This window comes from Erpetoichthys calabaricus, chromosome 11 (genome assembly GCF_900747795.2).
Source record: "Erpetoichthys calabaricus chromosome 11, fErpCal1.3, whole genome shotgun sequence".
Lineage (NCBI taxonomy): Eukaryota > Metazoa > Chordata > Cladistia > Polypteriformes > Polypteridae > Erpetoichthys > Erpetoichthys calabaricus.
Window position 1 is genome coordinate 127,393,394 of NC_041404.2, and position 27,629 is coordinate 127,421,022.

Genomic DNA, 27,629 nt, shown 5'->3' on the forward strand with positions numbered 1-27,629 from the left:
CACAGCAACCTGCACATGCTTGTCAGCGTATTGCCACAAATCGCATGCTTTGAGAAACCAATTATTGACTTCTGTGGCGAAATCCTCATAGCAGATGGCACCGGAGCACTGTCATTCTACTTAACCCCTGAAAAGAAAAAAAATCCTCTGCCGATCAATGCGCATTTCACTGAATTAATCACTGTCTCTCTTAGTGAAGCTGACATGCTTTATTTCTCAAACTGCTTTTATCAGATTATGTTTTTAACTCCATTTGCTTTATTTACCTTTTGCAATTGAGGTAAAGCTTACAGTTGCTCCCAAAAATAACAAACTACACTTAACAAAATAAAGATGCTGACACATTTGTCCATAGAACAGATGACTGATACTGACAGAAATCTCTGCCTTGAACAGCATATTAGAATCACTTCATTAACTTGACAGGCAAGTCATTCATTGCCATACTATGCAGTCTTGGCTATAATAAATAAATCACATTGTACCAATCTATACTCATTGACCGTTTTTCTCACTCACGTACACTTATACTTTGCTCCTAAACCCAGCTCTTTTTTAACAAGCACTCCACCTTACAGTACCTATTAACCCAGATAGATGTTGAGTTCCTCACTATAAGCAGGCTAATTGTGGGTTAGCATGGCAGCACAGTAGATAATAGTGCTGCCTCACAATTCCAGGGACTGCTGTTTGATTCCTAACCTGATAATGGCCTGGGTGGAGTTGGCATAGTTCTCCCTGTTTCCTCATGGTACTCTGGTTTGCTTCAAAAGAGATATAAATCTGTAAATGAGACCTATGATGAACTGGTGTGCATTTAAAGTTTGGTTCCTGCATATACCAAAAGCTGCCTGGAGTTGCTCATGCTTCCTAATGTTAAACACTGGAGGAAGAATGTTCAGTGAGTAGGATGGATGGGTTGAATGTGTGAGCAGAACAATACAAATATTTGCACTTTCTAAATAAGTGGATTTTAAGGCTAATTGCTGATTGTCATCAACATAACTTCTAAAGGTCTTTAATTCATATACTGCCTGTAACTGCTGTTTGATTAACTGGATATGAAGCTGTGAGAGAAGCAGTGATAAATTTTCTGATTGTTTATAGATAATAAAAATGTCTTAAATACCCCAAGGGTGCTTAGGTGCGTCCATTACTGCTCTATTGTTGGCCAAACACTGAAATTGTATGCTGGTACTGAGAATTTTTCAATACATTTTCTATAGAAAATGTTAGATGTGTAGGCATATTGCATAATACATGGATAAGCAGTCTACAGACAAAAGCCACTCCACCTTAAACTTCTGACCAGAGTCAAGAAGAACAGTCTTTTCATGAAATCTACGCTAAAACGTTACTTTGTAACGTGAACACAGTTTTTTGCAAATTTTTGCCCTGGACCTTGTCATTTTTTTGTAAGGTCTGAATTATGCAGTTTCTGATGTTCTTTAAGAATTTTTGTGTCTTCTCTGGAGGCTTTTGGGGATGTTGATATAACCCCTGGGCTATTATTTTTTAAACCAAGGAAAATAGTTTTGAAGTTTATTTTTAGCTAGCTGTCATCCTGAGAGACTTGCATATTTTTAACATTCTCTGGAGACACCATTTTGTTTGGTTAAGGGGCTGCTATTTTTGTAGTGGTCGCATCAGCCATTGTCACAGCAATCTATCCCATAACCACCTGGGATATGCAACATGTGACGTCATCTTTGCAACCATACAAAATCGACAGGTGTATTCCCAATTCATCTGAGTTTGGATTAAAAATAGCATGTGGTAGGTGATTCTTTGAGATAAAACTTTTTGTAGTTTACAAACTTCTTTTTGGCATTTCATTCATTGTATTTCTTGTATAATGTTCTTGGCTTAGAAACAGACCGGTTTAATTTTTTTGACTACCGCTTGTTTTTCTGATTACATTTCATTTCCTACTCCTTTTCATAAAAATATTCCACTGTCTCTTTCTCAGATAGAACAGTTGCAATTTTTATTTGTATTTGTTGTGCTGTTATTGTGCTTCGTGATTTGAAGTTTTATTTTATCATTATATTTTCCTATTGACACACCACTGTTTTGTAGTTTGGTTTCCAAGACATGGTTGTGTACTGATTGTAGGAAAAGCCAGTAAAGATTTACGAGAATGACCAGGAGAAAAGACATAGTTTAAGAAACAGAGTGTAGGTCCAAACTAGGGGTCAAGAATATCGATTGCCAAAACCCTCTATGCCAACAAGAAACTAATCATCCTAAATTCCAGCAAAATAATCAATATCATTGGCAGCAAAGAAAGTATGACATAATCTTGTTTGTTTATGCAATCTCAGATAATCTGGGGCTACACAAGGCGACCTTTTAACTGTTGTGCTGATGGTGTCACCATCGCACAATCCTGGTGCATCATGGTATGCATTTCCATGGTAATGGGCGATGTGAATCTTTCAAAATGACAGCTCTAATCAGCAAAACAAAATGGCTTCAAAAGAGGTGTGAAAAAAATGAACAAATTTTAAACTACGTCTCCAAACAAAATAAAAAAATCATGTTATAAATGGAATTTCAGAGAAAGAGAACATCAGAGGAAAAGGAAAGCCTAAGAAAAATTACATAAAAATATAAATCATAACAGAGCACCCCATCTAGGATGTGGCTTCAGAACACACCCATTAGGTTTGTTAGGGAACTACATATGAAATTACATGATGGTTCAGGTGTATGGCTGTCATTTGAATGCACACAAGAACAATCCTATGGGCTATGCCACTTCCAATGCATCAGGTATTCTACATCTCTGCCATGACACCAGGAGTGTAAAGTGGGCTGAATCCATTTTACATGAAAAGTAGAGGAACTCTTAAAGTGAACTAGCAAAGCCAAACTCAGATACCGGTCTCATACATCCCCTAATAATGTATAGACCAATGAAATGCGGTACCAGTTTTACGGGACAGAACCCTTTGGTGGATATCTTATGTGGCTCGCCACATATACTGCCTTACCCTATAAACAGAATATGGTCTTTATTTGTATCAGTCCTCAAATTATTTGACAGTCTCACCTGCTATCTTTAGGTTCCCCCAACTCACTGCCATTTATTTTCCAAATATTTGAGATACTCAGTAACACTCAGTACTGAGGATTAAGTCAAAGGAAAATCCAGGATCCGAAGATGAAAACCATACAGACACTTGAAAGATGACATCTTCAATGATGGGTGATAAAGAACATTTCCTGCAAATTCTTCCAATGGCAGTAATTTACTCTGATCATGTATCTCATACATCTACAACAGTCCTTTGTTTCTGTAACTTTCACCTTCCCTTGCTATTTCCTTATGTCCTTATAAACACGTCTCCCCCCAGGGTTACTCAGTTTAGGGCCCAAGATTCTGTACTGTAGGAAAAGGCAGTAAAGATTATGAGAATAATTGGGAGAAAAAATGTAGTCAAAAACAGTGTATATCAAAACCCGCGAGTCAAGAATATCAATCAACAGAACCCTGTAACTCTGTCGTCTTATTAACAAAGAATTAGCAAAGAAAGTAACATGTAATCTTGTTTGTCTGTCCAATCTGAGATAAATTGAAACTGCATGAGGGGATCTTTGTATAGCTGTGCTGATGATGTCACTGTCCCACAATCATGGTGTATCGTGGGATGCAGTACCATGGTAATGGGCAACACAAAGCTTTCAAAATGGCAGCTCCCATCAGCAAAACAAAATAGTGTCAAAGAGAACATGAAAAAAGAACAACTTTTAAACAAAATCTCCAAACTAAAAGAAAAAAATTACAAATGGACTCTCAGAGTAAGAAAACTCCAGAAACGATGCATAATTGATTTTTTGTGTAAAAAGAAAGCCTGAGAAAAAATATATAAAAACATCAATCATAACAGGTTGTGTTTTGCCAGTGGCACCCTTTCCAAAATTTGCATCGCACAACGTCAAGTGCATACAGTGCTAATGAATGTCCAAGTTTTTTTAACACAATCTGAAAATTTTATGTGAGTACTTTTCTTTCCATCTTTTAAGTTATAGCAAATTTCTGAATAGATTTCAATTTGATTTATGTATTGGGCTTTATCACACAATCATTTGATTCCCTGTTTTGACTGCTGCTAATGCCTTGGTTAAAGATTTCATCTCCTTGTCTTTTACTTCCATTTGCCCTTGTGGTTGTTTCCTGCCAATTACATCTGTGGCAGATCACATGTGCTGTGCTCTAGCCATTTGGTGCTAACAAGTGGCTGCCATGTGACTTCTGACTCTCTTATTATTTAAAAGGAACTGAGTTAGTAGAGATTGTTACTCAGATGTTGAGCTTTGACGTGGCATCCAATCTTTATGCTCATAAATGATGTCTTTTGTTACTGTTTTTCAATTCTGATTCATTTTTCTACTCAGATATCTTAGTTATACATGATAGTGTTATGACCTTGGCCGTATGACGATGATTACACTCTCTCTAAAGAACAGCCAAGAGAACTGAGTGCTAAAGGGAGACGTAATCTAACACCATTGGTAGAATATATCCTGGGAGTTATTTAAATACCCAAAGGCACAATGTAAAATACAAAATGAGTGAAGCATAAGACAAATACTTGGATTTACTCATAAGCTCTTCACTCCAGTGTTTTTACTGTTTACAGTATGGCAGTATTGTGCCAGCTTTTTGTACCATTCGGTGTCTCCCTATAGAAAAAAAAAGAGAAATAATAGACTGCATGAAGTGAAGGTATTATATATTTCCTTCTGTGGATAAAACATCACAAAAGTCTTTTTTGTTGTAGCCTGATCTTCATGGTGAAGTCTCCATGTTCCACTTCACTCAATCCACCTTATTTTGTAAATCTGTTTTTTCTATTACATTTTTGCAGGGACTTGGAGCCCACCTGGCAGCTTGCAGTCCTAAAAGGTGGGTGGTCACCATGTGCCATCCCTTCTCAATAAAACACAGTTCCTTCATGCTTACTTCTTGGAATCAGATGACCCAAGGTCAGAGGTCCCGAATGCCAGTAGTCTTGTCATGCTCTACGTACAACAGCAACATAAAAATGCTGTCTATTTTAAGCAAGGGGTTGGACATATTGCATTAATATTATTATTCTCTCAAGCCTAACAACTCTCTGTCTAATAAATTCAATTTCAAAAAAACGAATCAGCAATTAAAACTCCTATCCTGCTTGAAAATGTGTGTTTCCCCCTATTCTTGTAAGTGGCATAACCTCAACAGGCACTAATTCTGCTTCAGTACTGACTTTTCCTAGAATCTTTTACAGATTTCTCAATCTTCTTCTTCTTCTTCTCCCCAGCATTTGTACTTATTTATTTATTTTTGTTTAAAGCTTAAAGACTGTAGTAGCATTGATGTTGTGCGCACACAGCATTCACAGAAGCTGTAAATAAAAAGGTTTGTCAATCTATCTCAGGTTTAGTGTCCCTAATTATTTCATTTTTATTTGTAACATTTAGCCAGATGGGTTATACATTAATGGGAATATGTCAGCGCTCTATTAAGAAAGCAAGAAGTAAGTACTTTCAAAGCAGTTTCATGCCAACTCTGTATTTGCAGTAATTGTTTAGAGATTTTTGATGTGTTGTTTGTCACAAGCTGCTGACTTGTTTTTCCCCCATCTCTAAGAAGGCTTAATATGCACAAAATGCATCTTTTGACGGACTGGATAGAATATTATTTAATGAAGGTATTATGTATGTGTGGTGTTGCTGTCCACTTAGCAGCTCTGGCTGTTGTGGCACATCTGTTGGCACTGCCTGCCATTACTGTACTCTGCCCTTTGTCTCCTGATGACCTTCATTGATTAGAGGAAGAGCACTAACAGCTGTGCTGACTTTATTTGGAAACTGTAGCACAAAGAGAGCCTGCTGTGTGTTTCTAAGGTCATCAGCCTGTGCCACTAAGTGAAGCTGCCTATCAGCATGAGCACACTGCTGGCCTCCCTGCCTTTAGCTAACTTCTTCATCCAACAACTGTAGATTCAAACCTGGTTTCTTTACAATTGTAATTAAAGTTTGTTTAGTATACAGTTATGCATAATGTGTAAGAAGTATTATTAGTTTTTTTTTCTGTCCTGATTGGTTTTCTGCCAACCCCAAGGCAAGGACAAAAAATAGGTATGTAATATTTTTTAATATTCAGACCTGCTACAGTGAAATGATGGCACTGCCACTGTAAATAACAGTCATGCTAGCCATATGGACAATAGAAGACCTTCTATAATTTAGCCCGTTAGGTTGTCTGGGCTGACAGCATTCAATTACATAGCATTTGCTAAGAGCAAACCTGACCTCACGTCTTATGGAAGTAGGATACGCATCACAAGGATGAGAAGGTTTTATAATACCAGCAAATACTTGTGTGTTGGGTCCACTGTAGACTAGTGTTCAAAAGCAACAGGTAAACATTCCTACAGCAAACCCATTATCAGTTACCTTGGTTTCAGAAGTGGGATACCCTTCATGGAGGGTGGCATGTTTAAACAGGAGAGGGCATAACAGCATTTGACTTGAAAGCCTTTTAAAGTGCAAGTAGAACACCACTATCCCAAACTCCCCACTCTCATACACATAGGCGACAGGTCATTTTAACCACATTCAGCTCAGTCATTAGTGTTCAAGTCTGTGGCGAGTCTGTGACAAATAAAGTGGAGGTACAAACCTGTAAAGGAGAAGGGCCTCCACAAGCCCTGGGGTTAACTCAATTTTTGTTACAGATGGATCAATATTTATATTTCTTAAGAATCTTGAAAACAAATAAAAACAAGTATGTAAATAGTAATAAAAGAATGTGGGTGCATAAAATACTTTGTTCTTATTACATAAGACATTGCAACAATAGAAAGCAACAGCTGACTCAGACAAGAAACAGAAGTGTTGCTGAGTGGGATACCTGATTTTGGCGCCATGCCTATTAGAAATAAATAGAACCCTCATTAGCTTTTTAGTCAATTTTTAGATGAACAGAGCACAAGGTTTATGAAACAGATTGCCGATAAACTGCCAACCATTATATGATTTGTCTTTCAAACCTCTTTAACAAAGAGAAAGAACACTTCAAATGACACCCATGAATCAGTCTCATCTGACTACTCTGCTTACACTTTTGTTGTTTTATAACAATGTATATTTTTTCCATTTGTATTCAGAATTAAAATGCATAATTGCAGACACAGTAATGTTCTTATAAATTTTATGTATCATACAGTATATACAGTATAAGATGGCCTGGTGGCACAGGGATTCCTCCTACATGAGTTTTCTCTGTTTTCCTTTCATGCCCCGAAGACGTGTAGATTAAGTTAATTGTCAACTGTAAACAGACCCAGTAATGGGGAGAGAGTGAGTGGGTGTGTTCATGAGAGTGACACAGTTTTAAGAAATGCTGTTAGTTCAATTGGGGACACTAAATTGCCACCTGTCTGTTTCCTGTTATTGATTAGCATTCAGTCTGGAGCTTCTTCCTACATCGTGCTTATGGTTGTTAGAAAAGGCTCATGTGCTCCTTAAACTGGCTAGCTAAAGGAAGGATTGATGGTACCACTGGTTAGTATTTATTTTATTTAGTGCCTTTTGCAGAAAACACTGTCAAAATGCTTCACAATGAAAACTGCATTGCAATGTGTACAACAGTGAAAATCAGTGAATAAAATCAGATAGGAGCATAACAGTAAACCTAACACATAACAGGACAGTGACTAAAGGAATGTGTTAAGTAGAATAAAAGTGACAATCTTGATCTTATCAAATAACAGACCGACACAGTTAAGGAAGCATTTTTTAATATACTACTCAAATTTAATCAATGAGCCAATATTTGCTTAGCACAGACCTGATCAAAGTCAGAACCAGGAAAAAAATTATTTACAATGTTAGTAAATATTGCAAGATGAATTGAGCAATAATGTGACTGATATGGCTTGCTTTATATTATTATACTGTATATGTCATGAAGTAAAGATACCAAAAAAGGACAGCAAAGTGAAAGTAAGAAAGAGATATACCTCCATTTGTGAAAAGTCCTGCCAGTATTTTATAAAGTGCATTCATATTGTGAGCCAACAGCAAGATGTTCACAAAGCTAATACTGGCAAAAGATAATATCGAACAATGTATCAAATATCTAACATACTGTACAAGTTTTAGTTGAGTAAGTCAAAGGTAATGTGTATAAAGAAGCAAGAAATGGAAGTAAAGTCAATTACATAGGTTGAATATAATATCAATTGCAGAATGCAATATGTGAAGAGTTTATGCAAGAGTCATTATAAAATATAGTTTATACTGCAACTGTGATTGTCGCAATAATTCTATGGACACAGTGTTAAGGTTCACACAGCAGTCTTGATTGAGCCTTCGATGCCCAGTGTAGCCATGAGATACACCACTCTTCGAGCAGTTGATTTAATGCACTCATCTGTTCCTGATCAGCAAAACTTAGAGGAGACTGTTCTTTCAGGGACAGTTAAAAAGGTCTGAGTTGCCACCGGAAGCAATGACTCTTTTCTATAGGTCTTGGAATGAACAGAAAGAAGCTAGAAAGTGATGTGCCCTGCTTCTAAATTCATTGGTTGCCACCTTAAAACTGTCTTTTTAAATGAAACATAAATCCATTAGAGAGTTTTCTGAACTATCACACCCCACCCAAACTCCCAGTACTTCCATAAAGAGGTACCTAATCACAAACTGTAAGATGCCCGAACTTCAACATCTACTCAAATCTCACGGTGTGGTCTATATGTGTTTAAATTAATTGTAGGTTTTGGGAGATGATTATTATTGTTGTCTCATGATGTATGTTTCTACTAATGTTTTATATATATGAGCTTCACCCAATCACAATTCATTTTCCAAACGGACTGGATCAGGTCTTCGTTATTGAATAAGCATCTTGCTTATACTGCATGTTACATTTTTACTGTTGTAATTTCTACAGTTTTCACATTCACTGAATGTTTACTTCATTACACCGACCTCTTCTTCCCCAGTAACTGACCACTTAATCAGTAACTAAATCATAATTAAAGACAAAACCGGTTAAGCATTTAAGCAAGTATTAGCAGATTATCCATGTATGCAGGTCAAAAGGGAATAGGCAAGACTAAAGATTTAGGTGGCTTTGAATGTGGCATGGTAGTGGGCACCAGAAAGACTGTATCAATAATTACAGCATTGTTGGGATTTTCACACACAGCATTATCATACGTGTAGGAAGAGTTGGTTGCCACCTAATAAATATCTGACCAACAGCCGTGTGGTCAAGAACAGACAATTTATGAAAAGGTGGTTCCTGCCTTGTGCCCTGTGTTGGCTGGGATTGGCTCCAGCAGACCCCCGTGACCTTGTGTTTGGATTCAGCGGGTTGGAAAATGGGTGGATGGATGGATGGAGTGACTAGTGTCAGGAAATAGTAATGACTGACTGAGCATATTGAAATGTGAGGTGTCTTTTCATGAAATACACCGGGTCCCCTGATTCAAGAAGAGAAATGTTTCAATGTGTCATGATAGCTCATACCATTTTTCAGATCATGTGATTTCCTTCATGGCATTAATGTCCCCATCTGTTGGACATTTTCTGCTGGACAGTATGCTGTGCCGCAGGGCAGGAAAGTCCTGGAATGGTTCAAGGAATTTGGAAATGAATTTATTTTAATTCAGTGGCCTCTTGAGTCATAATGTCACCATTCTGTCAAAAGTATATGCAGGATGAAACATAATGTCCCAGGATATGTACATTTTTGTGCTTATTATTATTAATTTGTGTGCATTAAAATGTAATTTAATCACACTTTATATGTTTGGTCTAAGTTTGATCTACTTTTTTAATTCCATTGATCATGTACATGACATTACAGTGATATAACTCAGTAAAGGATCCAATCAATCCTACATATCATGCATTGATACCTCATATGCGTCTTAACACCCATCCCTTACACAGTTTGGAGAGCTACAGTATAAGTAATCCTTCGGAGATGCTACAACTTCCTAAACATTAATAAGTTGTTTATTTTAGAACAGTATTACTTAATCATTGTAAAATTTTGAAGATTTAGGTCAATCGTTTTTTAACTGAATTGTGGAGGCTGAGTTGATTTTTCCAGCTCAGTAATACAGTATAAGACAAATGTGCAATTTAGTACAATAAATTATAATAGCTTTTTGGTAACAGAATGTTGTCCCTTTAGGTGCATCTTTGAATAATGAAACTAGAATAATACTATTAGAGAATTTGAAGTCATTATGAGACAAAACTAACCAAATCTAACCAATAACTAAAGATTGAAAAGCGTTCCTAAAACGTATAACTGAGTAAGATAGTTAATTGATGAGATTGTTCACAATTTGAATCTTGTCCTGAATAAATTTTGGAAAATCTTAGTCAAAACAGCTGCGTGCAATATTCCGGGTTTTGTTGAGTGTCCTATGAATTCTTCAAGTGATAATACCTTGAACCTCATACACACCTTTAGAGACTACTTACACTACAATGTAAAGTACTGCAAGGTGTACATTCTGACGCAAATGAGAGCCAAAACCTTCAGTTGCCCTGAACCTTTCAATAGGGCATGCCCTGATGCAGAGAAAAAGGAAATGAAGACCATCATGGGAAGGACATTTGCATCTCATTAAAACTAATAACCAAAATGAGTGGGACATGAGCTTTCTGAAAGAGTTGGTGCATGAGACCTTGCAGTGTTAGATGAAAATCGCTTTTCTACTAACAGCTATTACTTACTTTTTTTTTTTTTGCTTTACATAGATAAAAAATACCTAAACGAAACATACAGTATATGAGTATATTTTAAAGAATACACACAAATTAATAATAATAATAATCCATCCATCCATCCATTATCCAACCCGCTGAATCCGAACACAGGGTCACGGGGGTCTGCTGGAGCCAATCCCAGCCAACACAGGGCACAAGGCAGGGAAGCAATCCTGGGCAGGGTGCCAACCCACCGCAGGACACACACAAACACACCCACACACCAAGCACACACTAGGGCCAATTTAGAATCGCCAATCCACCTAACCTGCATGTCTTTGGACTGTGGGAGGAAACCGGAGCGCCCGGAGGAAACCCACGCAGACATGGGGAGAACATGCAAACTCCACACAGGGAGGACCCGGGAAGCGAACCCGTGTCCCCAGGTCTCCCAACTGCGAGGCAGCAGCGCTACCCACTGCGCCACCATGCGGCCAATAATAATAATAATAATAATAATAATAATAATAATAATACTACAACAAAAACAGTATAAACCTATACAGATCATGACACAATGAGCATTTCAGAATAGTGATCCACCACTTCTATGTGACAACACGTTTGCAATGCACTGGAGTTTATGAAGGCTAGCTGCATTTTCAAGATGTTACTGCTTCCACAACCTCACTAATTTAATCTGCTTTGAACGAAAACAAGAGAACGATTTGTAGTGAAACAGATGTATTTAATGGCAGTGATGGTGAGTTAAAGGTCAAATTCATGTTAAAGGTATACTTTTACACTGGCACAATGTTTTTGTAGTCTAGATGAGGCCGACCCCCTCATGCACAACAAAAAACAGATTTGTGTTGTTTCTCTTTAAGTGCACACATGTTTGAAGATGTATTGGATATGCTCAGTTCTTTCATCCATATACCCAACCTTCCATATGCCACAAAACGGTGTAGGAAACCAACACTGGATCAGGCACTAGATCACTGCAGGGCACACTATGGCACACACATCAGTTTCACTCACATGGGACAAATTTAGAGAAACAGCCTGACATGAATGTCTTAGGGTTGTAGGAGAAAATATGAAGAAAATAAAAAACGGGCAAGGGTAGAATATTCAAATGACACAGACATAGAACCCTAGACAGGTTTCAAAGCATGTCTTCAGGAGGAAATGTAAAAAAGCTCTAACAACTGTACCACCATTCCTCCGTGCAGGATATCGTGCATTGAAAAATGCAAATAATAATGGCACTGCTACCTTATAGCTTAGATGTCCTAGGTTCAAAATACACACCCGATCATGGTTTGTACCTTCTCCCAGTCTTTCTGGGGTTTTTCCCAGGCTACTCCAGTGTTTTTTCTGACAATCCTAAAGATGTGTTTGACTAATTGGAAGTTCTACTGTAAATGTGCCTAGTGTACGGTATCTGTAAGTGGGCACTGGAATGAATGGGTGTTTCTTCTTTTCTGCTGCCTTTTGCTGCTGGACTAGGCTACATCCTCTTGTGGACCTGAACTGGATTAAAGGAATCTGAAAATGTTATATTACATTTTGAATTTCTGGGCCAATAATGATTTATTACCTAAAATAATTTTGTTTAATCGATTTCAATTTCATAACACATGAAAGTTTATTTCTCAAGTTAAAACTACAGAAGGTTTTGTTATGTTTTATTGATATTACTCATTGTATCATAATTAGTAAATTACAAAGGATTATGATATAGATCAGATGCCCCCACTCCTACTCATCCAGAGAGCAGAGAGGAAAAAGTCTTAATATGAAGCAATCACTCAACTGTACTGAAATATCCGGAAGGTTAGCAATGGTTCAGCAAGTTTTCTTAAATAAGGACAATATTAGTAAATGTCTGCCAGATTCTAAAGAACCTTGAACAATTCATTGTGAAGTGAATTTAAAAATTTTCCCTGATCTAAAGCAAAATAGGACATGTGGTACCCAAATGTACATACCTAAATATACTTCTTCCTGATCACCAGTGACATCATTCCAGTTAATTAGTGGTGAGTTCAATTTGCTAGAATATGTACAGCATGTCAAGAAATCTTTCCGCACTTGTTTACATATAATGCAAAGGGGTATCTTGTGGCATTCCTCCTCAATCATTATAACCCCAAGGAGGCCAACAAATAAAAAGATGTGGCTGTATTAACACTTGGCCTGCCTTAAAATTCTTTGAACCCCTCAAACCTACCTTATACACACCAGCAAGCATTTCCTTCCTCACCTTACCTCCCAAACCACACTTCATGTGTCTCTGATGGTGAGACAACTTTAAACTATTGACTTGGATCGCTTCTATCAAACTTCCCTTACTTCTCTTCCAGGGAAACAGGGTCAGAACAAGCCTTTAGTTGACCCCAGTGCCCCTGCTCCTCAGAGTTTTCAGCTGTCCTTACAGTTTCACAGGTGCACTTTTTCCATCACCTATTAGGCCTTACCCTCAGCTTGATCCTGAATGTCATCCTAGCCTCTATTAGAATGCATATTGTCACCTGTTGGCCAGAAAGTTCTTTAACACTTACTCTCCCACTTTGATTTCACTCTCTCTGTAAATACAGAGGTACAGTATACCTTTCTGGCAATTGCTGAGTCTTTGCTTCTTGTACAAGAGCTCATACTTGTTGAACTTGCGGAGCACCAAGTGCATGTAAAGAGCTTACCATCCCTTGTGATCCTACATTCCCAAACTAAAATGGACAGGGTGGCTCTGTCCTCTCTCTGTCTCTCTCTTCTGTGAAGGTCTGTTTTGGGACTTTTGGCTATCTAACACCTTGCTGGTATCTGCACTGACAACTTCTTGCCCATCTAAGCATTCTGTAATAAACAGATTAATTGTGTGTGTAGCTATTCAGTTTCAGTATCATTCTCCATATGATGTATGCCAAGGCATTAAAGTGTCACACTAAATTAAGTGTACACTAAACATGAAGCCTTACATGTTATTCACCTGAAGACCAGACTACCTGCACACTGACCATTCAGAGACGAATATGTTTTCAAACCAATGATCTATCTGTTTCCATAGAAATCACTGTTTAAAGCTTGCCATATCACATTTCCATTTACAACTTGCCTAATTTTTCTTCATTTTGGAGGTTCTTGGCTATCTCAGATTTTTACATAAAATAAGAAATTTAAATCTACTTACTGATCACTTCCTTCAAAGCAAAATATTGTTTTAACCTTAACTGTAGAGTAGCAGAATAGCACATAATGGAAAGAAACATGCACACGGAAATCTATTAAACAGAAATATTAGGTTAGGTGGAATGTGTACATTGGTAAATTATGTGCATTTCACACTGAAAAGCTTAAGACTTTTTGTAATCTAAGTACTAGTTTTAACAGAAATATATTAAGGGTCCCGTTTTCAAACCTGGTAAAGACTGCCCATGGTTCAGAATAGAAGGATTGTTCCAGTTCATCTTCCTTTATTTAATTATTATTATTTTAATCCAAAAACATCACAATTTTAAATTACAGTTGATTACATATTGTCTTTTCACATTCACCTTCAAAAGAACAATATAATTTTGAAAAAGAAGAGTCTTGCTTTAATTGAACCAGACAATCTATTGCTCCTTCCCTCTGAGAGGACCAGTGAAACTCTGGTGTTGCAGGTGAGACAGTAAGAAAATCAGAAAGAAATGGGTTACAAGTAAACTAACTAGTTCAACATTACACAATGAGTCATTGGTGGGCACTGAACTGACCATATTTACAGTAAAATGCTTTAGCCCATAGGCAAAACTACTAGCGTGGCTATCCCAGAATAAGGTGAATTTCTTCCTGAAGTAAATAAAAAGGAAATGAAGAAAGGGCAATGCAGTGCAGAGTGGTTAGTGCTGCCTAACTGCTTCAGAAGGTAGGGTTTAAATCTTAGGCTGGGCACTATCAGTGTGAAGCTGCATTTTTCCTGTGTCTGTTTGGGTTTCCTCCAGAAACTGCGGTTTCCTAAAAGCATGCGTTTTATGTCTGCATTGCCCAGGTGTGCATGATTGTGGTAGATTTCTACCTTATGCATAATGCTCTTGGAAAAGACTTTGGCTGCCCACTATCCTAACAAAGTATACAGTAAGCAGATTTAGTAAATAGCTGACTGGCTGGATGGAATGCTGGCTGAATGGTTGGGTGGATGGATGTATTAGTAAGAAAAAAAGATGACATCCTTGGTCTCACTCATGAACATCACATGATGTCTTCTCCTGCAAGAGTCAATATCAACTTGAAGTTTGCACTGTCTGTAGCTCAGCAAGAGTAACAAGAGTACTATCACTTATTGCATTTTCTTTTTATGACTGGATTGTTAAAAATATATAATCATAGATGTTCTTGTGGATGAATAGTCACTGATGAATTATTGTGGACAATTTTAAAATTCTTACTGAGTAATAATGCTTCTACATCCTATAATATGTAATATGTAATGGGGAAGCATCCCCCTCATTTTTTTTAAATAACCATTAACAAAGAAGATAGATAGATAGATAGATAGATAGATAGATAGATAGATAGATAGATAGATAGATAGATAGATAGATAGATAGATAGATAGATAGATAGATAGATAGATAGATAGATAGATACTGTATTAATCCCAAGGGGAAATTCACATACTCCAGCAGCAGCATACTGATACAAAAACAGTATTAAATTAAAGAGTAATAAAAATGCAGGTATAACAGACAATAACTTTGAATAATGTTAATGTTTAACCCTCCCGGGTGGAATTGAAGAGTTGCATAGTATGGGGGAGGAACGATCTCCTCAGTCTGTCAGTGGAGCAGGACATTGACAGCAGTCTGTCACTGAAGCTGCTCTTCTGTCTGGAGATGACACTCTTTAGTGGATGCATTGGATTTTCCATAATTGATAGGAGCCTTTTGAGCGCTTGTCGCTCTGCCACGGATGTCAAACTGTCCAGCTCTGTGCCTACAATAGAGCCTGCTTTCCTCACCAGTTTGTCCAGGCGTGAGATGTCCTTCTTCTTAATGCTGCCTCCCCAGCACACCATGGCATAGAAGAGGGCACTCGCCACAACCATCTGATAGAACATCTGCAGCATCTTATTGCAGATGTTGAAGGACGCCAGTCTTCTAAGGAAGTATAGCCAGCTCTGTCCTCTCTTGCACAGAGAATCAGTATTGGCAGTCCAGTCCAATTTATCATCCAGCTGCACTCCCAGGTATTTATAGGTCTGTACCCTCTGCACACAGTCACCTCTGATGATCACGGGGTCCAGGAGGGGTCTAGGCCTCCTAAAATCCACCACCAGCTCCTTGGTTTTGCTGGTGTTCAAGTGTAGGTGGTTTGAGTCGCACCATTTAACAAAGTCCTTGATGAGGTTCCTATACTCCTCCTCCTGCCCACTCCTGATGCAGCCCACGATAGCAGTGTCGTCAGCGAACTTTTGTACATGGCAGGACTCCGAGTTGTATTGGAAGTCCACTGCATATAGGCTGAACAGGACCGGAAAAAGTACAGTCCCCTGTGTTGCTGACCACAATGTCAGACCTGCAGTTCCTGAGACGCACATACTGAGGTCTGTTTGTAAGATAGGTGTACTGAAATCTGTTATTTTGTCATTAAATCTTCACTCCTGCCTAATCATCCTAAAATATTCTGTGTCTAGTTTGGGTATATATACCACAATACTTTGGGTATAGTTTTAAACCTTCAGGATGTACTCGCAAGCAGCCCCAAAACCAAAACATTACAAAAAAAATAATAAACGTCTTCAACAAAGATGTTTAATTTGAGACAAAAAAGGAATACAAAAACAGATGCAATGAAAGGATCTAAACATAAAATGAGCACAAATGAAAAGAACAAACAGTATGCCCCTCTAGTCTGTGCTTTCCTCCATCAAGCTTTTACCAGGTATTCCCATTATTGACTCCTTCCTGCCTTCCATGGCTCATATTAAATTCTAGCCTTCTCTCTTTCTCCACTCTGCCAGGTGAACCCTTGCCTTCAGTTCATTCCTGACTCTAGTTTCCTTCAGACTGATGCCCACTCAAGGTCTGACCCAGGAGTACTTCTGGCATCAAGCTGACATCTCCAAGAAGCACTGCTGGGTCAGTCAAAGGAGCAGGAAAATATGGAGGAGTAATTCTTGGTACTCCCTCCAGAGACTCCAGGGACTCGTTTCAGTAGGACTGATTGCAAGAACAACTGCCAGAGGTAGTCCCACAGATGATAAAAACCTAGCAGCATCAGCATTATTGTTGCTATATATTTATCTAAAGGATCAGTATTTGTTCTAGCTAAGCCCTTAAGTCCTCATTTAAATATGCATCCCATCCAGGGAATGTCCCATACACTGTGCTGAATGGGTTTTCAGCATTTTGATGGCAATGTGCTAAAGAACATAACCTGGACAGGACAAATAAATCTGTGAAGTGGCTTTTGTTATTCTGGTTCTGCTTCCATTCTCAAAACAGCATTATGTCATCTCACTAGTGTCCTAGCACTTCATCACTTGTTCTTATCTATTATGCCTTCATTAACATAATTCTCTTTTAAATGGTTTTCCTGTATAACATTTTAAAATACTGCAGTAGGAATAAAATGTTTTTGCCGGACTCATGAATCAAACCAAACATGTTCACTGCAGTAAAGGGTTTAGCAGTAGAATTGATACCTGCTCATCATTCCACCAACACAACTGTGGATTCTTCTTGGCAGGTGGGAGTGTTATTTATTAGAGGAACTGACAATACTTCAGGCTTTTATCTTGATTTTGTACTAGCAAAAATGGATGTGGGTAACACAGTGTATTATTGGTAATTAGCATGATGCCTAACATTACTCAGACTGGATTTGGATTGCTAGCCTGACCAGTGTCTGTTAGGAGTTTAAATGTTCCCTGAGAGAGTTTTCTTTGGGTAATCTGCTTTCTTCCCATATCCCAAGAATATGAATATTATTATTTTTTTGCCTTTAATATGATTGACTGCAAGTGAGAATGTGCATTGGTGTACTCTGTGATAGACTGGCATTCCATGAAAAGCAAACCAGGGTTGATTCCTACCTTGTGTTCAATGCTGTCACAATCGGCGCTAGTTTTCAACTATCTAGCTGTGGAGTAACCATTTTCCAAACCCTGACAAAGGATACTAAACTCTATGCATGTACTAGCTGTCCAGGAATTGCAATATGCAGGAACACAAGTATAGGAGACAGAGATCTATAGACCAAGCAATCATGTACAGTCCAGGGATGCCTGACCCTCCTTGTACAAAGAGTGAGTGAGAGAGAGAGAGAGAGAGAGTGAGAGAAAGAATGAACGAAGAAGAATGAAAGAGAGAGGGGCAGTGAAGGGAGTTAAGTGCTGGCATGACCTCCTAACCAACAGATGGCAGCACTTGGTCATTTGCTTACGAGCGGCATGGGGTTGTCCCTTTAAGGCAATGTGCATGAAAGCTTTCTTAATGTCCTGTTTCTTTAACAAACTTAAGTTTCAGGAGGACAGGGACACTGAAAACCACTATAGAGATTTCTAGTCTGGTCTCCTTGCAGAAAAACGTACCTAACATGAGGAGAGTTGTGGGCTTTGGGTGGGAAGTGACCCCAAAAAGAGGATTAAAGTCTGCTCAAGTTGAAATGCCTTTGAATATAAAGTCAGGAGGGATATAAAGTTTGGAGGTGAGAGAATGGAGTGCTTTGCAGTACTTTTGCGGTTATCAGCTGGACATGTCATTCCACAAGGTAGACAGAGTTAACACCCATTCAGCTAGGCCGAGGGAGGTAGAAGCATTCAGCTCATCTGTTTTTTGTTTTATGAGTTTGTGATTTTCATTTTTGTGTATAACTCACATTAGTGTGGTGCATCAGATAGACACACTGTTTATTTAACTCCTTGGTATCATTCTAGGTTAAAAGGCTAAGTATAAGAATATACCTTCCTGTTATGCTAAATAAATTTATATGTAAAATTGGAGCTGATGCGGGTTACTTGACTTTGTCTGGGTCACACTGTGAGTCAGTAGCAGAGACTTAAGTAGCAACCATCTGGTTTAATGTTGAGTATCTTTGCCATTACACCAAGCAGATGAGTCCATGTGTATGTAGCACACAACAAAAACGTGAGACCTTTGTTCTAATAGCGAAATGGCAGTAATAGTATGGGATATAGCTGACATAGCTGAGATTCACTCATTTCTGTACAACACAAGGTCAATACTAATCACTTCTTATTGATTTTAAGTAAATACCTTCATCCCACGTTTTATCATTTCTTCCCAGGCTCTGAAATTAATCTTTTTTGTGCTTCCTGTATCCATATCTTTAATAAGTATCACTGCTGATAGGAGGAAGACACTAATTATCTATATCTGAAGACAAAGAGCAAAATGACATAAAGTCTCAACAAAAAGAAAGAGAAAGGAAGAAAAAAGTGAACATCGACTCCAAATGTGAATTTCTTACAAAGAAGGCCTTCTTAGTTCATCTTTGGCCATTAATCGAAGATTGTTATTATAAATCACATTCAAATGAGTCACATCTGCTATGATCAAAAATCTAAACAGAGAAAAGATGATTGCCCAAAATGCACCTATTCACCAAGAATTAAATTCAACACATAGCAGTCTCATTCTTAGTGTACTGTTGAATGTGCTTCCAGTTACATTCAGTGTGTCAATATACTGATGAGGCTTTATAAATTTTTATATGACTTGATGAAAATGCTTAGCATCAAAGCACTGGTTGTTAAGTGGATAGTGACTGGTCTCACTGCAGAATGTAAAATGTGAGACAAAATGTGAATTGATTGCAGTGTGCTTTGTAATAATACTCATTAAAAAAGGAATTACATAAAATAAAAATATCACTTGCTTAGTGACAGTACTCAATATAAAAAATGTAATGTCAATAAAAGAGAACTAATTGGAGATCTAAGATGACATATTTGCTAAAAAATGTTATTGACACCTTTTGTAGCATGATTGTAGAAAATAAAGAAGATGAATAGCCATAAACCATTGTATTTGTGCACAATACGAAAAATATGAAAAATATACAATAAAAATACTTTGATAATACAGAACTGTGTAATAATAATCATCATGGATGCTACTTCTACAAAATAAACATAAACTGACAAGAGTGGGGGGGGGGCAGCACGGTGGTGCAGTGGTAGCGCTGCTGCCTCACAGTAAGGAGACCCGGGTTTGCTTCCCAGGTCCTCCCTGCGTGGAGTTTGCATGTTCTCCCCGTGTCTGCGTGGGTTTCCTTCGGGCACTCCGGCTTCCTCCCACAGTCCAAAAACATGTAGGTTAGGTCGACTGGCGATTCTAAATTGGCCCTAGTGTGTGCTTGGTGTGTGGGTGTTTGTGTGTGTGTCCTGCGGTGGGTTGGCGCTCTGCCCGGGATTGGTTCCCTGCCTTGCGCCCTGTGTTGGCTAGGATTGGCTCCAGCAGACCCCCGTGACCCTGTGTTCGGATTCAGCGGGTTGGAAAATGAATGAATGAATGACAAGAGTGGTGCAGTGTTTAGTATTGCTGCCTTACAGTCCTATGGCACTGAGTGTGAATTCTACACTCACACACACACATGCTCATTTTGGAATGTGGGAGGAAAACTTGAATGCCAGGACAAAAACATCAGAGACAGGAAGAACACTTAAATTGGACACAAATATGAGCTGACCCGGCATTTGAAATGTGTTGTAAAAATGACTAATTACAAACCACTTTGTGGTCATTTTCACCATGATGCTTTAATGTAAACCAATCTGTGATAATGTTTACTGTGAAAATGGATATTAAACATTTTTTTAAAAATTGGTAAAATATGTTTTATGACAGTGTTCACAATAAATGACAGTTAAAAAATGTATAACACCTAAATTAAGAAATGTATAAAAGGAACTACTATATATATATATATATATATATATATATATATATATATATATACTATTTGTTTATATATATATAAACCCACTGAGAAAATAATTAGAAACACCATAGTTATTCAGGATAGGGTCTCCATATGCTTTCAAAACAGCCTCAGTTGCTTATGGCATGGATTTCAAAAGATGTTACAAATAGTCCTTTCCAATTCTGGTCCATGCTGACATAGTGGCATCACCCAGTTTCCTTAGATCTGTCAGATGCACATTCATTTTGCAAATCTCCCATTATACCGCATCCCAAAGGTGTTCTATTGGATTCAGATCAGTTGACCTGGAAGGTCAATGGAGATCACTGAAGTCATTGTCATGTTCGTGAAACCAGTCTGAGATGACTTTTGCTTTGTGACATCATGGTACATTATCATTCTGGAAGTAGCCATTAGAAGATGGGTAAATTGTTACCATGAAGAGATGCACATAATGTACAACAATACTCAAATAGATTGTATTATTCAAGTGGTGATTAGTTGGTTATTAATGAGCCCAAAGTGTGCCAAGACAACTTTCCTCACACCATTAGACCAACACCACCAGCCTAGTCTGTTGGCACAAGGTAGGCTGGGTGCAAGGATTCATGCTGTTGGAGCCAAATTCTGACCCTGTCATCTGTGTGCTTCAGTAGAAACTGAGATTCATCAGACCATGCTATATTTTTCCAGTCTTCAGCTGTCCAGTTTTGGTGTGCCTGTTCCCACTGTAGTCTTAGCTTTCTGTTCTTGGCTAACAAAACTGTAAACTGATGTGATCACGGTCATCTGCTGTTGCAGCCCATCCGCCTCAGGGTTTGATATGCTGTGCATTCTGAGTTGTACAGAGTGGTCATCTGAGTTGCAGTAACCATTTTGGCAGTTCAAACTAGTCTGGCCATTCTCTTCTGACCTCTCTCATCAGCAAAGCATTTCCATACACAACTGAAGCTTACTAGGTTTTTTGGACCTTTCTGAGTAAATTCTAAACACTGCTGTGTGTGAAACTCTCCGTAGATCAGTAGTTACAAAAATATTCAGACCAACAAGTCTAGCACCAACAATCATGCCACAGTCAAAATCACTATGATCACATTTTTCCCTTTTCTGGTGTTTGATGTAAAGATTAACTGAAGCTCCTGGCATGTATCTGCATGATTTTATGCATTGCGCTGCTGGAACATGATTGGCTGATTCTGTAAATAGATGGATAAGTTAGATAAGCAGGTGTGCAGGTATTAATAATAATTTGCCCAGTAAGTGTACAAACACAGTGTGTCTGCATATATATACACACTGTATATATATTTAGTTCAATTTTAGCGATCTTTTTCGTACATGTTACATCATATATGAATATACAGACACTATATATATATTTATATAAAATGCAACAGATTATAAGACATTAACAGTGCACACAGAATAAAATATAAGATAATATTTTTAAACTCATTTAATCCAGTTGAGGGATATGGGAGCTCCATAAAAAGCAGGAAACCAACCCTTAATGTCAGGTCATTATAATGGATACTCAGTCACACAACTACACTTACCTGATCCAGAGTCTCCAACTAATCAATGTTGCATATGTTTGGAAACTGCACACATGCACACACCCAGTCGTATGAAAATGCAAGGCTGCAAGTTTGACGGCTGTGCCATCCGACATAATAATGTACTATATCAAAGGAAAACAGAGACAGGAGTAAAATGTAAATAACACCAAAATAATGACATTACCGGAACATAGTTAGGCCATCTGTGAACAATGATCATAGCGAACTCTTCTGATTAAACATGTAAAATGCTACATCCGTTCAAACGTAACGCAATTTTAAACACCCAATTCAGGCTCGCGGAGAGCGGATGTCTATACCAGTAACACGGGGCATGTAAAATACTATCTATTAAAAATACAACATCTTGAAGAGCACATTGAAGTGATAATTACCCTAAAAGCAATTGTGTGGGAAGAGTGTGTGATTCCAAAGAGGCTTAACACCGTTTAGCAGCGCAAGAATCATACAGCAGCAGAGCAGTGATTCCAGTTTTAAGTCGGCTTTCTTTCAGGTGTCACTTTTTGCCTATCCTAATCCCGCCCCCATCGCGTCCCTCTCCCAGTCATGTACTGTGCTTGCAGCGCTGAAACGCGGGTGGCGCTGAGGAGCAATTTCAGGCTCAAACATTACAGACACACTCTCTCTCACTCACGCACACACAGAGTCAGAATGAGAGAGTGAGAGACAGCCATGGGGAGGAGGACGGATTGTTTTCTTTGTTATTTTTAAACTCTTACAACTCCGTATCTATGACACGATTCGTAAGGAAATGTAAACGCCGGGTTTCCCGATGTGCTGGAAAACGGGGAGCAGGCTTTCGCAGGTACGGTACGAAACTTTTTTTTTCCTCCTCTACACCCCCCTTCCCCTTTTTACGGGATTGCGGTAGCTAAGGATTAGAGAGAGAGAGAGAGAGAGAGAGAGAAAAAAAAAGACGTCGCTTTTTGAAGGAGGTAGTGCTTGATTGTAATTGAGAACAGAGTCAATCACCCTGAGCACAGCGATAGCTGAATAGATATTCTTGAATGTAAATATGTTCAGTTTCTCCTGTAGCTCGATCGGCGGAGCCGGGGGCTTGCAGGGGAAGAAGAGCGGAGGCAAGCCGCTTTGAATTGCTCCCGACGCGTTGTTCGGCTGCGGTAGAGGCGCTCCTAAAGTTGTGTCCTAGTCGGCGGGCTTGAGGAAGGGCCTGTGGCTCCGCGAGGAGAGCGAGAGTTTGTTTCTGCCTCGCCTCCCTCCTCTTCCCTTCCCCCACACGCGTCTCCGAGAGGCCGAGACATGAATGCGCTGTGAGGCTCACTTCAAAGCGCGAGGCGGGGGCGCGGGTCACAACATCGTGCCGGTGCCAACCCGGCGGCATACCTTTCACACCCGTCCCGCGGCACGGCCCGGCCTGCACGAGGCCAGCCCTTATTTATTCCTGAAATGTTTTATTTTGAAGCATGGATGGTGAAATCTATAGGTAAACGTTGACATGTTTTAATCTAAACTATACAATAAGTGTTGGGTGTGAGCTCCCCCCCGTTACAAATAGCATTAAATACACAGATCGTTTCATGCATCTAGAGAGGTTTCTTTTCTTTTTGGGGAGAAGGCGCTCGCTTTCTTTGATCTTTTTGGTTGGCTGACGATTTTATAAGTTGCAGATGAATATCCCGCCCCCCTCTCTCTCTGTGTTTCCCTCTCTCCCTCCACTTCCATTCTTTGTGGAAGAAAGTTTGATTGCGTTTCTTTTTCCTTTTAAGCAAGCTACTTAAGTGTGCGTGTGTACGCGTGTGTGCCGGAACTCGGCCACTTTGCACTGCATTTTAACGTGGGCAAACCTCAACTTTCTCCTTAATGTGCTAATCATAAACAAAATACAGTGTTTTATTTAAAGAAAAGGCTTTATATTGTGTGTCGGGATGCATTGATACCCGATTTCTTTCTTTTTCTAAGATATTTGTCATTTTATCCAGGCGTGTTACCTGATTTTTTTACTATTTTTATTTGTGCATTTTTGCAGCCTTTGACATTGATTCTTTTTTATATGTAGCGCCTTATCTTTGGTAATCTTAACAGAAAGACTGCTGATCATAAGTCTTACTCTGCGTGTGGTTGTTTAGCATGTTTTATATTAATGATTACATTACACGATCGTTTTATTCGTCTTACTCCTTTTTTTCTTGCCCGGTGTAAAACGGATCCTTTTACCAGCCTTAAACATGCTTTTCCGGCAACCTTCTGTCTTAAAGTTTGCTTACATTTACCTTCATTTGTCTTGATAACTGGTTATTTCCTGTAGATTAGAACCTTTGCGTGTGCGTGTTTTTGTCGTTATTTCCGTTAGATTTATGATTTGTGTAAGAGTCGAAGCACAGTTATTTTTTTATCCAGTGAATCATATTTTTATGTCTTGTGGCAGCTATACCTTTATCTAATCAATAGGGTTTTAAATAACGTAATGCCTATATGATGTTTATCTTTACATACCTATAACAACACGCATGTTATCCTAAAGGACAGAAAATGTGTGGGGTTTCACGCAAGACTGCTTAATTTTCGAGTCAGCCATCGTTATAATTTCTTAAGAGGAAAACACTGTTAACCAAATGACTTGTATACCTCAAAGGGTATGTCACAGATATTGTTGGTTTTAAAATTTTGTTATCCTTCCATGGCCCAACATTTGAGACATACACTAGTTCCTGCTGTGTTGAGAATCAAACATTTTGGAGCTTCTTCTGAAAAGTGATGGGGACTCAAATCTCGATTGCATTTTTGTGCGATGTTTTAAAAGAACCCACTTTTGTTACCGACATTATTGTGTATGGTTGTCTGATACTTTGTCTTGTATTTCTTATCTTTTGTTTACTATATTTAATTCTCTTTTTAGTATTCATGTTTTGAAGAGGGTGCTTTCTGCATGTCTGTAGCTTAATATGATAGCCAATGTGTATCTAATCATTTAGTTTTGTTAAGTTTAAAACAATTTATAGCTTTATTTTAAATCACATTTTGCAGTTTTGTAGCATGCTTCTTCTTTTCAGTTCCCTCAGAAATATTTTGCACCTTTTTATCAGTCTTACGAAGTAAGAACTTGCTGCTTTTTAACCCCCCCCAAAACAAAACATTTTATGTTGCACAATAATTTTTAAAACATTGAGTTATTAATTTTTCTCTTTCTTTCTTTGGTTACCAAGATTAAATTGTTCTTTATGTTTTATAACGTGTAGATTTAATTGTGATTTGTGTTTATTTTCTCTTCAGATATTTTTTTAAGTCACTATGTGTCTGGCCATTTAACATTTAATTTTTTAGCTGGTTATTTTTTTGTAATAGCCAAAATACTGTGTGCCATCTTTCTTTGCATCTTTGTATATAGCATATATTTTGTGGTTTCTTTTAAAGGTTTGCACCTGAGCCATTGGTTAAGTTTATAATGTGTAATTTTTCATATTCTGCAAAACCCCATCATTATTTTCACTTTCTGACAGATAAAAGGGTTTAAGATTACATTTGTATGCTTTAGTTTGTGATTTGTTATCTGCCTCTAAAAAAACTACAATATATGTGTGAAGAGCCATTTGATTTGCAGTCTTTCATTCCGTAAAGTATACAAATAATTTAGTTTGCTTTAGATTGCTTTTTGTTTTTGATCATGTTTTGTATGTATGTGGCATTTATTAATTAAAAATTGATTACTTAACCTCGGTTAAATCTCCTTATTATTGCAAATAAAGATGAAAGCACCCAATAAAAAGCACTTGAAATGTAAGCTGGCTGGCGGTTATTTTTTTTTTTCTTTTTCTATTTCTGAGGTTCCCAACATCTAAGCAGTGGAATCGCCACTGAGCTTGCAGTATCTGCTGAGTGTTGGGATCAGCTTGAAAGAGACAGTGTTGTGTTTTTTAGTCAGCAGGAACTCTTTCTTGGTCACATAGCAAGCTGAGTATAATGTAACACATTGGACTTTTTAAACAGGAATGTTGATATGTTGATCCACGCCTGGGTCCCAGTTGTCTTGATTTTCTGTAGAAAGTTTTTTCTTTGATACATTATTTTTGGGGAAAAGGAGATATTCCTAATAAAAATGAACAATGATTTCTTTTTTTCCTTGTTCAGAATTTTACCTTTTATACTAGTATGGCATTCCACTGAATTAATAGTGCTGTCTGCTGCTGTATGTTTTGTGTATAATTACATATCAGTTCTAATGCTTTTGATAAAATATCACACATTGTTGCATTACATTTTATAATCCTGCTTTGGAAAACTAAGAACATTAAGCTTTAGTTGCAAATATTGCTTTTAGATTTACGCAAATGTCCAGTGCAAAATATTTTTGTGGCCTTTTGAAAATAGATTACACGAAAACACAGTTTGGTGAAATTAAGCAGACTGTTTAGAGCCAAAGTTGTGCTGTAGTACTGTGTGTTTTGTTTTAATCGGTAGTCTTTCATATAGAAAAAAAAATGAGCCACACTTAATATTTTTGAAATCCGCTTATCTAGCAGTCTGTCTTAGATTCACCTTTCTTTTTATGGTTGGTTTTCTGATGTTTGGAGAAAGCATGTGGATTTGATTGTGATTCAGCTACCTAAATATAAAACAATATCTTGTTTATCTACAAGTTAAGGTTGTTATATTGCTTAATCATGGCACTGCAGGCTTGCAACATGTCACATTTTGATGAGCACATGGAGTAGTAATTTTTACTGTACTGTGTGTATTTGACAATAATAACCCAAACATATTTACTTGTTTGAAGTTCGCTGCAACTGAAATGTTTCCATATAAGCTAGAGTAACAAATTATTTCAGCAGTAGTGGTAGCCATGTAGTGTACTCCTCTCCCTGTTGGTTGCACAGATTTGGGTATTTTTTATTGTTAGTTGCTCTTGTATTTGTACCTCTTATTCACCTTGTGAAGGTGCTTTGATGTTACTGTTTTATAAGGTGAATGTTAATTTTTTTTTATTACCTTTGTTTTTTCACTGATGCAACAACACTGCTGCCTATTTAAAGCATGCTGTGACAGAGGTTAACTACAAAAGAAAGCAAAAAAAATGTAATAGTGCACATGCCAGCCTTCCTCATTTACATTTGACATCAGTTTTAAATGTACAGCTGCCTTGTGCTTGGTTTTGCCAAGGTAGGCTACATCAGACCATGACCCTGAAATTAGAATAGGTGGTTCAAGAAATAACGTTTTAATTTGCAGTGTTGTAGGTATGCATTTGTGGCTTCTTGGGCTTTTGTTTGTTGAGTTTACACTTAAGTTTTTGTTCCTTTGACAATAAATTGCTTGCAGGATATGTTGTCATTTTTAGACAGTCGATTTATAAATACTGAGTTTTTGATAATATCCAGTGTGTGTTCATTTACAGTGATTTTTAAATCAATTGTTTTATCTGTTTTACCTTTGGAAATG

At 37.9% G+C, this 27,629-nt stretch overlaps 1 protein-coding gene across 3 annotated transcripts in view; it reads left to right on the plus strand.

The window, feature by feature from the left end:
* Positions 1-22,873: 22,873 nt before the first annotated feature.
* Positions 22,874-27,629, plus strand: part of axin1 (axin 1) — a 133,365-nt gene continuing 128,609 nt past the window's right edge. Inside the window, exon 1 of one of the 3 annotated variants that reach the window (XM_028813880.2) lies at positions 22,874-23,040. The gene's annotated coding sequence lies outside the window, so the exon portion shown is untranslated. Of the gene's footprint in view, positions 23,046-27,629 lie in introns of all 3 variants that reach the window. The other 2 variants (XM_028813881.2, XM_028813883.2) reach the window with 2 other exon arrangements.